General features: G+C 38.9%; 1 protein-coding gene across 5 annotated transcripts in view; it reads right to left on the reverse strand.

The window, feature by feature from the left end:
* grik4 (glutamate receptor, ionotropic, kainate 4) overlaps nt 1-13,172 on the reverse strand; it is a 338,006-nt gene that overhangs the window by 291,850 nt on the left and 32,984 nt on the right. The gene's annotated exons all lie outside the window — the stretch shown is intronic.

The following is a 13,172-nucleotide window of genomic DNA, read 5'->3' on the forward strand; positions in this document are numbered from 1 at the left end:
TCTAAGCACTTCCACTTTGTTAGAGTAGACTTGGCCTATAAGCAAACCCCATGTCATCATGCTTTTTGACTCGATACACACTATACAGCTATAGAGTTTGCATTTGTGTCAAAATTATATGCACAACATCTTAGGACATTTTAAGATTTAAAATATGAAACAATTAAATATAGTTTATTGCATTGTGGGATTCGAAAACACTGAAAATTCTTAAGTATATGCAATTTTCCCATTTGAAGTAGTTGTTTACATTTATTGTTGTTAGAGAAGATGCAAAAAAAAGAGTTTTCATCTCTTTTTTAATGTTCTTCCAAAGTTAAAATTGCTGCTGTGTTGCTGCTGTGCGATTACTTTTTCGGCTGACTCATTAGCTTGTAACCTTTACTGTTCAGACCACCTCAGAAGTGATAGGGAGGAGGCAGAAAGAGTACATAAGAGCTGTTACACTGAAATTTAGACAAATTTGCATAGTTTATGGCTTATTACACTAAGTACTCATGAAGCAGTCTAGTGGCTGCTGCTACACGCTCATAAAATAACTCCTCACTTGATTTGCAAGCGAGTGAGGTAGAGACACAAAGACAGAGAAACATAAGACATCATTGCTTTAGAGCTATCATTTTCTTATTTAAATATAACATGCAGCAGGTGTAATATTTGCCTGCACTCTATATAATGGAAGTCTAGGAAAATGTCTCGATTTCTTCTTTAACATTTGGATGGTATGGTCAGAACTTGGCACAGTCAACAAGAAAGCGTGGCTCCATCCTGCCTGAGTATTGTTGTTTATCCCTTTATGACCATAGTGTATCCGTTTTCTAACAGCTGCTTCCAGCAGGATAGCAATGCCACAAATATCACATTATCTCAAAGTACTTTCTTGAACATGACAATGAGTTCACTGCACTCAAATGGCCTCCACAGTCACCAGAACGCAATCCAATAGAGCAACTTTGGGATGTGGTGGAAAAGGAGATTTGCATCATTGATGGACAAATCTACAGCACAGTGTGATGCTATTATGTCAAAATCACTGTAGAATCACTGAGGAATGTTTCCACCACCTAACTGAATCTATGCCATGAAGAATTATAGCATTTCTAAAGGTAAAATTGGTGCTACCAAGCTTTACCTAATAAAATGGCCAGTGAGTGCATAGCATATTATTATAATCTCCATCAGGACGATAGTGTTGGACAGCTAGTGTGGCAACTTACTCTATATAAGATGTAAATCAGTCATTGTGGTATGTTGACAGCACCGTCTGGATTACAGGCGGAGGAAGGCAGAGAAATGAGGCTAAGTGGCATAAAAATCTGAATGGTGTAATGGGTCTTCAACTAATGCATCCACTCTCAGAGGGCAGCCCTAATTAAAATAGCGAAAAGACAAATTATAAAACTAGACTTTAGAATAATAAAAGCAACCAAAAAGCCAAACCATGCTGTAAAAATCTCAGGGTAAGACTTTTTGTGATGCAGTAGTTCAAGATGCAGGACCCAATTGCTGGTCTTAAGAGACTGGGAATAAGGTCTGAAATCAAAGTCTTTATTAAGAGAGTCAGGGGGTCATCCACAGAAGGCCAGTCACCATGGCAAACAACTTAGCCAGGGCGCAGAGGTAAAAGCCAAAAACTGTTAATAACCAAGGAGAAATTACTTGACACATGAGCAAACTAGAATACACAGGGAAATATCTTAAGTGATAAAAAAGACAACACAAGAAATTCAAACTTGAACGGCTGTAACGCTTGACTGCAGAGAGTACCAAGACAATCTGTTTACTGATGAAGAAACAGCAGGGAGTATACAGTATATACTGGGAAGGCTGGGTGGATGATTAGTGATAGGTGCTACACATAACTGATGGGAAGAATAAAGAACTGCATAAAACAAATCACAATGTATGGAAGTGAGTGCTTTATACAATAATACAGCGGTATAACTAAGTGGCGGTAAGTGGCCCAACTTAAACAGAAACCTAAAACAATGACACCATTTCAATCAAGGCCACCATAATTAGAGAAGACTGCTATTTCCAGTTGCAGAAATGTATAATTTGTGATATGGTTCCATTCTGGTACATCCCCATCCTTCCATGTGCATATATAGAAAGCATGGGGGAGAGCAGCAAGACAGCAAATATGACACTGATTATATCAGACACACCATAATAAATAGCTGGGGTGGAGATAGGTTGATAAATAGCTTGCAAATGTGCAGCCAGTGTGGGCAAGCCAAAGTTACTTTGAAAAGCCTGCCCAATATGTGAAAATTTGAAACTGGACAGACATCAACCACATCCAAAAACAACACTGTAAAAAACTGCAGGTCCATTTTTATTTTACAAAATATTTCAGATGTAAGTTTAGATATATTAGGGTGAATTTCAACACACAGGTTTATGTGGTGTAAAAAGGATATATGTCACATGTAGGAGAATGGAATTCAAAAAAATATACTGACAAAATTGCATTAATTTGATTTTGTCTTTGGATAGTATCTGTTGCATTGTTGTGCCTCAGGACTTTTCTGCTGGTATTGTATCATAATTAGCCAGATTTGCATGCATTTGTGCATTTAATATGCATGTGCAATAGATTGTTTAAACACAATTACTACGATATTGTGATGAATCATTTGTTGGAAAACAAACTGGAACACTTGGATCTATATCTAATTGGTTTATTTCAGTTACAGGCAAAACATTGCATAGACACAATTTTTTAACTTGTCAATAAAAAAGTAAATGGATTCAATCAATTTAACAATAAAATAAGGTTTAGCCTGCTGAAATGTGCTCATCATCTTTTAAATACTATTTATTGCCCAATTTTACTGGCAAAGAAAAAAAATAGTGTTCTGTACTATCACAAAACTCTAAATAATCTCTATACTGTATACATACACATAAACATTCATTACACCCACTAGGACTGAGCCAACATGTTGACTGGACTGCAGGCCCACAGTGGTTCAGCATATACTCAGCCAGATTAGGATTTCAACATCAATCATTTTTCTTGTCTTGAGGATGAGAACAAGCAGTATTGACCTCTCCTGTATTCCCCCATCACTGATGACTAATTCTCTCTGAAGGGCAAAACTATAATCGTGCTTTTAGTGCATCACTCAAATGTCATCCTTTTCATCATAAAGGACAAAAAAAATAAAGGTTTAACTGGTTCTATACAGGTAAGGTCATTATTGTATTTTAAAATATCGAGTTAGCTTTACAACTATTTCAGTGGCATCTTGGCAATTCCACGCAATAACTGTATTTGATTGTGGTGAAGCTACGTGACTGCAGCAGTGTATTTCTTCTACAGCTTATTTAATTATATTCTTATACTTTTCAATATCTAGGAAGGAAGCAGATTTTTTTTTTTTTAAATTAACAATAGATCCAACAGGTCTGTAAAAAAAATAGCATTGAACATCTATTTATTTCTCCAAGTTTAAGATATTGTATTTTACTGAACTGATCCTGAACATCATGTGTCATGTTGTAAGAAAACTACATAGAGGAATGTTAACTTGTAACATTAAATATCTGCAAGACCTTAAACCTCATAGAGATTTGAGCCAGGCTTGGATGGAAGATCCAAGAGAAAATGGATGTAAACAATTGCACAGCTTTATGGAAACAAACAGGTTTAAGTTATTGACATTTCTCACATCCATCCATTCTCTTCCGCTTATCCTTGTCAGGGTCTCGGGGGGCTGGAGCCTATCCCAGCTGTCTTGGGGCTAGAGGCTGGGTACACCCTGGACAGGTCGCCAGTCTGTCACAGGGCATAGACACAGACAACCATTCGCACCCACATTATGGGCAATTTAGAGTCACCTATTAACCTATTCCCACTAACATGTCTTTGGAATGTGGGAGGAAGTCGGAGTACCCGGAGAGAACCCACACAAACACGGGGAGAACATGCAAACTCCACACAGAAAGACCCCGGCCTGAACTCAGAACCTTCAGTTTCCAGAAGAAACTGTCCTATTTTCCAGCTCTGAGTCTTGAAACAAAAACAAAAAATGTTCCCTTCATATTGTCTTTGTACCGATGCAGATTTAAAAACATGCATTTTGATTTTCTTCCTTGTTAAGAGACATCAAGTCTTCTTCTGTGGTCTCGCAGTTATTATGGTGCTTTTGAGGTATAAAAATATCCAGACACCCATGACCCACAGTCCTGGCATTCTGAAGATAAGATTTGAAGAGACATTTCCTGGTGAACTCTAGAAGAAAGATAGTCTATTCCGCTAAGAAGCCAGCTGAAATGGGACACAAACAACTCGTGAATCAAGGGCATCACTTAAAACTTACTTCATATATTGCTAAATTTATAGTAGGGATGTCTAATCCAAGCAGTGGTGTGTTGGTGACTAAAGACCTCTGAGTGGTGACTGTGACTGAAAAGTGAATGATCAATTTAAAACAAATGTTTTCCTTTTATCCGTTAAAAACTGACTTGTCTTAAAGCTAGACGTATTTACAGCATACCTTAAAAAGATTAAGATTAATTAACTAAATTGACCAAACTAGATGTGGCCAAAAAAAGTTATTTTGATCACTTACGCTTGCTTGGATAAATGCAGTTGGTCTATCAAAGCTTATGTTATCAAAGCCGAAAAAGGCAGACAGATTTCAAATTTACTCTGAGCCCCTTGAGCCATAAGCTGCGCTTTGCCTGTCTGTTTGCCAAACGTGATCCAGCAACACTTTAGGATTAGAATTCTGCTAGTGTAGAAAAGCTCGAAGTTGAAGTGAAGTCTTGTTGACGAGAAGAGACACTGACAAGGACAAGACGCACTCATCAGACCACATTTGAACAGGGAATAAAGGGTTTGTCATATTTCTGTGTACATGCATTTGAATGGTATGCACACTTGGTGTGTTTGCATCAGTATTCTCATAAGAAGGGACAGCTTGTGTTTGCACATGCAGACAAACATGCTGTATATGACGTTGACACGCTATGTATCTCCAGCAGACCTTGTCTACACACTAGTGGTCATATTTGTCTACTTTACGTTGTGTGTAAAGTAAATCAGAAGCAAAGAAACTTCCATTTTATTTTAATCCGGTCAACTTCTGTGCTCTGCTCCCTTCATTGGTCTCGTTCCCCTCACTGTGCCCTCTATGTTTCTTTCTCTGTCTGCAAACCTCCCTCTTTGGCTTTCTTTTGTTTCCCTTTGTTCCCATGCAGACGTCAGAATGTCAAATGATCGGGGAGGAGAAGAGACAAAAACGATAGCCTCCATTTTAAGTGAAGAACAACGGCAAGTGAAGATCTAATTACTCTTATAAGCTTATGCCAGCACACTGTGTGAATCCTAAACAGTCTTCCAATAACCATTCACATTCTGCTCTGAGATGGGAGCCAAAAAACATGGAAAGCTAGGGTGGGGGCAGACAGAAGCGGTGAATGAAGAGAAACTCACTGAGGGGGAGAAAAAGGGCAAGAGGGGAGAGGAGAAGGGTGAGGAGATAGTGGTAGTGGGGTGGGAGCAACAGAGAGAAGTGGTAATGGATGAGAAAAAACAAGAAGTTGGAGTGACGAGAGGAGCAGTTTCAATTATCATCATCTAGCACACAACACCAAGTCAGTCTCTTTGAGTTGAATAGCAGAGCAACTCTCTTTGATCCATTGATGGAGCATGTATGGCAATCACTACGAGATGTCACTCAAGTGGAGGGCCTTGGCAATGTGGGGGTTTTCTACACACTTATGCCACATTGATTGTTGTCTATGTCCTTTTAAGTTGCAGATAGTGAGCAAATGAGTGTGTACACAAACATGTAACCCCCTCACCTCAACTACACTGCTGCAACCTACACATGCAGACTATTCAAGCATAGGTCGTTCCTCCTCTCTATTTTATCCAGAGCGAATGCATGATGTGTCTTAATGGAACTGTGGCTACATTGTCAATTCAATCAATACTCTCCCAAGCAAAGGCACATGCCCTGGACTATCGAGCTAACAAGAAGGCTCTGCGCATGTCTAAAACATACAGACTCACTTGGATAAAGAGCACTGGTTCACTTTTTGTTTGTATTACTTAAGGCCAAAAATATAGAATTTCACATCGAGATAGTAAAGTAGCAACATCTATCTGCCAGGTAGTGACCTTAGCAATATCTGCCTGCCAGGTAGTCACTCTATTTATGGGAGCTGGTTCTTTGTCAAGGTGGCTGAATCATATAAACAGTTAGAAATATTACCGCAAACATCCAATGCTGTATGTTCTGATAAACCAAATGATTTTGCATGACTCTTGACATCAAATCTGGTCGACAAATCACTGAAGTTTTGCTGAAAGATTCACGTAAAGGATATTTCTCTCGACACTAGCCTCTTTTGTTGCACAGCAATGAGGAAGCCAACAAAGATCAATCATATAGCAGCTCCCTAGCATTTTTATTAAGAATCATAAACAAAAGTCTCAAAAGTTTTAAAAGAAGTGTGACATTTTTCAGCTTATATTGTTTCCTATGTCAGAATACAAAGTACCAAAGCAGCATATTTTTCATCTTTGTGATTCATTATTGTCACAGTACTGGGTGGGTCTGTGACCCAGGGTTTTGTTTATTATTATTGTCATTCATGCTTTTCTGCTTGTGTTTATTCTTAGTTCCTAGGATTTAGGTTTCTGTTGCTTTGCCTTCCCTGCGTTCCTCATCTGGTCACTCTTGCCTCCTTGTTCCCTCTGTCTTCCCAGTCAGTCGTGTCTCTATGTCTCAGTGTCCAGTCTGCGTCTTTGTGATTCTCGCATTTCCCGTTTTACTTTGACGGTCCCATTTCCTATGTCAGCGTATCTAGTTTTGCTTCCCCTTGTCTCATTTTCTCCAATTAGTCCCACCTGTGTTTCCCTCCTGTTTCCCATTCCCTTGTGTATTTTAGCCCTGTGTTATCCTTTGCCCTTTGTCGCATGGTACCTCCTCATGTGTTGTAAGTTTCCCCGTGTTTCTAGTTTACTAGTGTTTTAGGTCTAGTTTCTCTGTGTTCTGTTCCTAGTCATCATGTTAAGGGTTTTAGTTTGTTTTTCTGTGAGTTCATTTATATGGAGAAGTTTCCTCAGCAATAAAGCTGCAGTCCCAAGTTACTTTTTTGAGTCCTGCATTTGGGTCCACTTCCTGCCTGCCACAGTCACACACAACAATTATTGTAAATCTCTGAAATTTACATCTAGTCAATTAAAGTAGATACTTTAATCAAATTTCAATGGCTAATGTTGATTATTACCAGATACTGCTATAGCACAGAAAGTATCCACCCAAGTTGCATGACAGTATGGTGGATAATCAATGCAATCACAGTTTGCCCCTAGGACCGAGGCTTCTGTATCACCCAGTACCGTCAGCAGTGTGTCAGAAACACAGTGAGTAGGCAGTTGGCTGTAGCTCCTTGAGCAGATCACCTATTAATTGGAAGGTTGGTGGTTCAATCCCGTCTGCTCCAGCGTGCTGAATATCCGTGGGCAAAATACTAACCCCAAGTTGCTCTCCAATGCATCCACTGGAGTATGAATGTGAATGTTAGAAAACACTTACACTGAGCATAGAAAAAAAGTGCTTGTGCAAAAGGATGAATGAGGCAAGTTGTGTGAAGTGCTTTGAGTGCTCAGAGTAGGAAAGCATTATATAACAACCAGTCCATTTTCCATTAGTCTGCGACTTAATATTTATACAGTCAGACTCAAAACCCACTTTTTAACCTTAACAAGCTAAATCAAATTTAATTTGTTTTAAATTAAAGTATTAGTTATATTTATCTACAACTGTATCTTGTTTGCTTTAAACCAATTTATAAAACACTTTGGTCAACTTTGCTAAATGTGCTACAGAAGTTGACAGTATAAAAGATGGACAAAACCACAGTGATATCACCCATCAGTTCTGGACATAATGTAAGTAATGCAGGTGTGTCCAACTCCAGGCCTCAAGAGCCGGCAGGTTTTATATCTCACCCTGGGTCAACACACCTGAATCAAATGATTAGTTCATTACCAGAGCTATGGAGAACTTCAAGACATGTTGAGGAGGTAGCCATCTAAATCAGCTGTGTTGGATCAAGGACACATCTAAAACCTGCAGGACCCTTGAGGCCTGGAGTTGGACGCCCCTGAAGTAACACATTACTTTTCTTGAGTAAAGACCCCAACACTGATTTTGGACTCCATATCTGGAAACTTATTAGAGTCTTGGTGGCCATGCTGATTTTTTTTGGAGTCAGACAGTTTTTAATATGGATCAGTGTAATGGCATGGTAATTTATTAGCTAACACTAGCTAGCTTGATTAGCAAGCTACATTCACAAACTTTACAAGTGCAACACATAAAGGCACACATACCGGCTAATTAACTAATAAAACACCAGAAACACACTTACCAAAACTGAAGCACAAACTTTTTGGATGCTCCCAGCTAGCAGAATAACAATAAGATAATCCTTTAAATAATCCAAAAGGCAAAAACAGCTCACATATGGTGAAAAAAGACTAGTTTAAAGACTCTGGCAGCATAAAACATGGACGAAGCTTCTGGGATACAAAAATGGAGCCAAAGTGGAAGTGCCTTAAAACCTCTGTTCTCTCTGACAGCCATAAGATGGCGATACCTGTGATTGCAAAAACATTTCCAGTCCTATAGAATTAGCCAGTGAGTGTGTAGATTCGCAGTCAGACCCATGGCTCCACATTAAATCCATTTTTTGGCAAACAAGATGGCGACAACAGAAATGCTCATCTTGAGGATTCAAACAGGACTTCAGAAATGTGCCTTGACACAACTGTTGTGATTTGCTTTTGAAGTAGTGGATGAACTCTGGCAGATGGGTTGCTTGGCTCCAGCTGCTAGCACAGCGGTCGGGAACTCCAGGCCTCAAGGGTCGGTGTCCTGCAGGTTTTAGATCTCAACCTGGGTCATCACACCTGAATCAAATGATTAGTTCATTATCAGGCCTCTGGAGAACTTCTAGACATGTTGAGGAGGTAATTTAGCCATTTAAATCAGTTGTGTGAATCAAAGAGGCCATCCACCTCAGTCAAGTATCCAGGTAAAAGAGTAACAAAAAAGTAAACGGTTGGATTTAGCCAACTACTTTAACCAGTCGGTAGAGCTGCGGAAAAAACAATTTTTTAAACTCCATTTCAGATTATACAAGTAAGGGTTGTTCCTTTATGTGCATGCTAAAAGACAGAGCTGCAGTTTGTTCATGATCTCTTTAGACTTAATCCACTTAAAATGTATGCGTTTTCACCTTTATTAACAACAGTTCACCATAAACAATAAGGTGATTGAATACTGGCTTTTATCTCTATTAGTGTAATTATAAAAGCATGTGTTTCAGTGTATTAGTAAATTGACCAAAAGCTAAATGAACTCTAAAGGAAATAAAGATAAAAGTTTGTACTTTCAAAATCCCAGTTAAAATATAGCTTAAATGTTGAACAGTGTCCTCCAGTCCATTGCAGAGTAAAGTACGGCACCTTTTTGGACAAACACCAAGCAGGATTTTTTTTACATGCTGGCTTCTGCAAATGCCGATGTAGCACAAAACCAAAAAGTATGATCAAATGTATGCTGGGAAAAATTAGTCAGACAATTCACTTTCAAAAAAAGAGCACTCACATTTTTTTAATCACCTTATATCCAGCTTCCCCCGGGCACCCTTCATCCCAAAGCCATCTGCCCCAAGTGCTGAGCCCAGAGAAGACTAACTGCCCCTTTCAGACACACTCCAGTCAGTCACACAACATCCCTCCGTCCAAACACGAATCACAGCAAACTTAATTAATACAAACAACAGAAGCCTATTTGAAAAGAGAGAAAAAACTAAAAGCAAAAGCTTACTGGAATGTTATTTTGCCCTAAAAGACATTCTGAATTGGCAGAATATCACTCCACTGTCAGAGATAAAAAAAGATCCTCAACGATAACAAGCTCAATGACCACAAATTGGCAGTCACAAAAGGATGACACACACCAAAAAATTCCAGCTAAAAGAAAACAGAACTTGTGGTCACTGTTCAACAGGTAAGGGTCAGGCAGATAATGAACATTAGCTTTATGAAGGTCAAACACTCGGGTTTTAATGCACTCTGAAAGTTAGAAATGTTTCTTTGAGAAGGAGAGAGAGCACATCTTGCTCCCTGGTATATATTAACATGCCACAATCTGAGGGACAGTAAATGGCACATACACAATACACAACCGTTTACACACACACACAGACACACACACATATGTTTCATACACAGATAATACAGATCATTGTTCACTGTTACTGTTTACATTTTAAATAGAAAAATGCATTAACGTTTTTGGAGCCTTTATGGTCTGTTGGATTCTAGCCTCAAACATTCATTTAAATGTGATTTTTGTCCCCCCAACTCATCATTTTACCACTTGTGTAATCAAAATACAAGCGCATCCCATGCAAATGAGCTGCTCTTTTAGGCATCTTTATGAACGGTGCACGATTAGATTAGTTAGGAACCAAAGTTTTGGGGGGGGGTTTTTCTGCACAACAACGTATAGTGACAATGAGTGAGTGAAATACAGCATTGAATGTGGGGTTTTTTTTCCAAGACTGCAACAAGAGAGTCTATTTTGGTGTTGTTTTCAAGCACCGATATTTGAGCCATGTCACGTTCCTCGTTCTGGTGAATAGTTCAGGCATGAACTCATGAAATGAGTATCTTGTTGTGCATTATTATGTTCAAACTGTGATATTTACATTCCCTGGCCAGCACAGTGCTTTGTTAGTTTTTATTCTCATGTTCCACAATGAACTCATGAATCTTTACACCACTGTAAATATAACTTCATTCTATCAACACACATAAGCCACCCACTAACACCTTTCCTTAACTAGACACAGCAAAGAAAATGTCAATGTGTCTGCAGAAACACCAAGATCCTCTTTAAAATAGCAACCTCAGTCACATGAGCTTTCATAAGGTTGAGATTATTTTTATTTTTCTGCATAATGCATTTCACAGCCGAGGCAAAGCTGTCAATTCTCAATGATCTTCTTTTATTAAGCAGATTTCAATTCAAAGGTAAAAGTATACGATTTAAAAAACACAGAGAAATAAGTCTAAACAAAAAACAGCAACTGGTAGTTAGGCTCCTTTCAAGCTAGCGCAGAAGTGACGTAAACCTGTTGACTCTTGTTAATGACAAAGCAATGTGAGCGAAAACACGGCTCCATCCCAGCGGTGCCGTGAGCATTCATGTGGACGACCACCCTATTACAGGTGTGAGATGGGGCTAAATGGAGAAAAATGATGTCCAGTCAGGCGGGTAGGACCCTGTCCCCAAGCAGTTGTTCAGCAGTTTGATCTACAACACGGGTCACCTTGTCCGCCCATTTACAACAAAGCTACAGCACAACTAAACCCAATTCACAAAACACAGGGGAAGGCAAGATGAATCATTGGGTCAATGTGATCAGGCGGCCTTCTCTCACCTCTGCGCCGTGTCCTTATAACAGTTAACCTTCACTGGGGGGGGGAAAAATGGTTTGAAATGCCCCCGCAGGAGAAACCAAGGCGTGAGGCAAATGATGTGTTCATTCACCCTTGGGTACCGCAACTACATTATTCACAATTATCTTTGTATGCAGAGACTCTAGCTAATTAAAGTCATTGTGTTGTGTTTGGCTGGGAGCCTTCAGAAATGTAAAAGTGCAAGAAATATCACCACAAAGAGGTCCATGAAACATAAACATTAAGTCTGTTAGAATGAGCACGCTCATCAGCAGAAAAATGTAGCCAGGGAGGATTCTGAAGTGCTGTCGAGGGCATTACAGTCTAGCAGCATGAGCAGGGTTGCATCATGATACCCTTGTAAAATCCTAAGCACATAAAGTATAAGTATACAGGACATAGTAGAGTCTTGCAAGTAAATTGAATGGACAATTCTACCATATTTTATATAGAATAGCGATGTCTTTATATTCTTTATATTTTGTTTCCAAGGAGCCAGACATCATTTTGATTTTTAAAGGTCTTGAGCAGTAGCTCTCCAGGTTTGCTGAATTGGATCTTGTCAATTTTGATGGATGATGAAGGTAGAAAAGTACCATTAGATTTTGAGCCATCATGCAATACCATATGAAAAGCACCTGAGCGGCAGCAGCTTTTTTAGCATGGTCATACCAAACACACTGTCAGTGCAGTAAAAGCATAACTGGATAGAAAAACACACATGGATTGGTCTCCCCAGAGCCGGAATCTCAAAATTATTGAAGCAGTGTGGGATCATTGTGAACATAACAAAAAGAGACAATGTCTTTATATTTTTTGCGAATAATCATGGTACTAAAGCCTCTTGGTTGTCATACACTGATTAGTTTATACAATTGTGCCGATGGCATCATATTAAATAAGTCAAAATAAAATTTAAGAGACTATTGCTAAAATTTAAAACACATAAAAACACTTTGCTAGGATTAAAGAGCAAAGTTATTCTAAAGTAGCCATCATTAGCAATTTGCATGACTTGGGTTTAATAATCAATGCAGCTGATTATTAGTAGCTATATCTGTTTATCAGTTAAGAACTCAGAATGCTAAAGACAAACCGCTACCTGTGCATTTTTGTCTAGTATCTGCAGTACTGGTGCCTGCTGACTCGGGCACTTGAATCGTCATCAGGGGTTTTCTGCCAACGAACAGATAACAGGTGCTTATTAGATAATGGTTCACTAAAGAGCTACCAATAAAAAAGGTTGAATTTAATTGTTTTAGGTGCTGTTAACAGCAAGGATGAGGTAGATCAAGGTGAGCTGCTTTTAGTCAGGAGATAAAAAAAGGACTATAATGAACAGCAGATGTGGTTTACAGCAGTAAATAGCACTTTTGTCATATACAGTCATCACATATATAACGTTATACAACAAAAGAAGCACGGGTGACTGGAAAAAGCTTGTGGCCTATGACTTTAAAGAACCTGTGAAAGGAAAAAGAAGTAATCGTTTTTAAAAATGTGTTAGCGTTGGTTATCACTTCAAAGGTATTTGTCTCAAACTGAGCCCTTTGTTATGACTAATATCTCTTTATTGAGAACTTCATTTAACAAATGCCATTTTCTGAGCTTTACATTGCTTTTGATTTATTGCGCTGGCATTACAATTAACCCCGAGATAATATCACTGCAC

Source organism: Oreochromis niloticus, linkage group LG14, assembly GCF_001858045.2.
Source record: "Oreochromis niloticus isolate F11D_XX linkage group LG14, O_niloticus_UMD_NMBU, whole genome shotgun sequence".
In the NCBI taxonomy this organism is placed as follows: Eukaryota; Metazoa; Chordata; class Actinopteri; order Cichliformes; family Cichlidae; genus Oreochromis; species Oreochromis niloticus.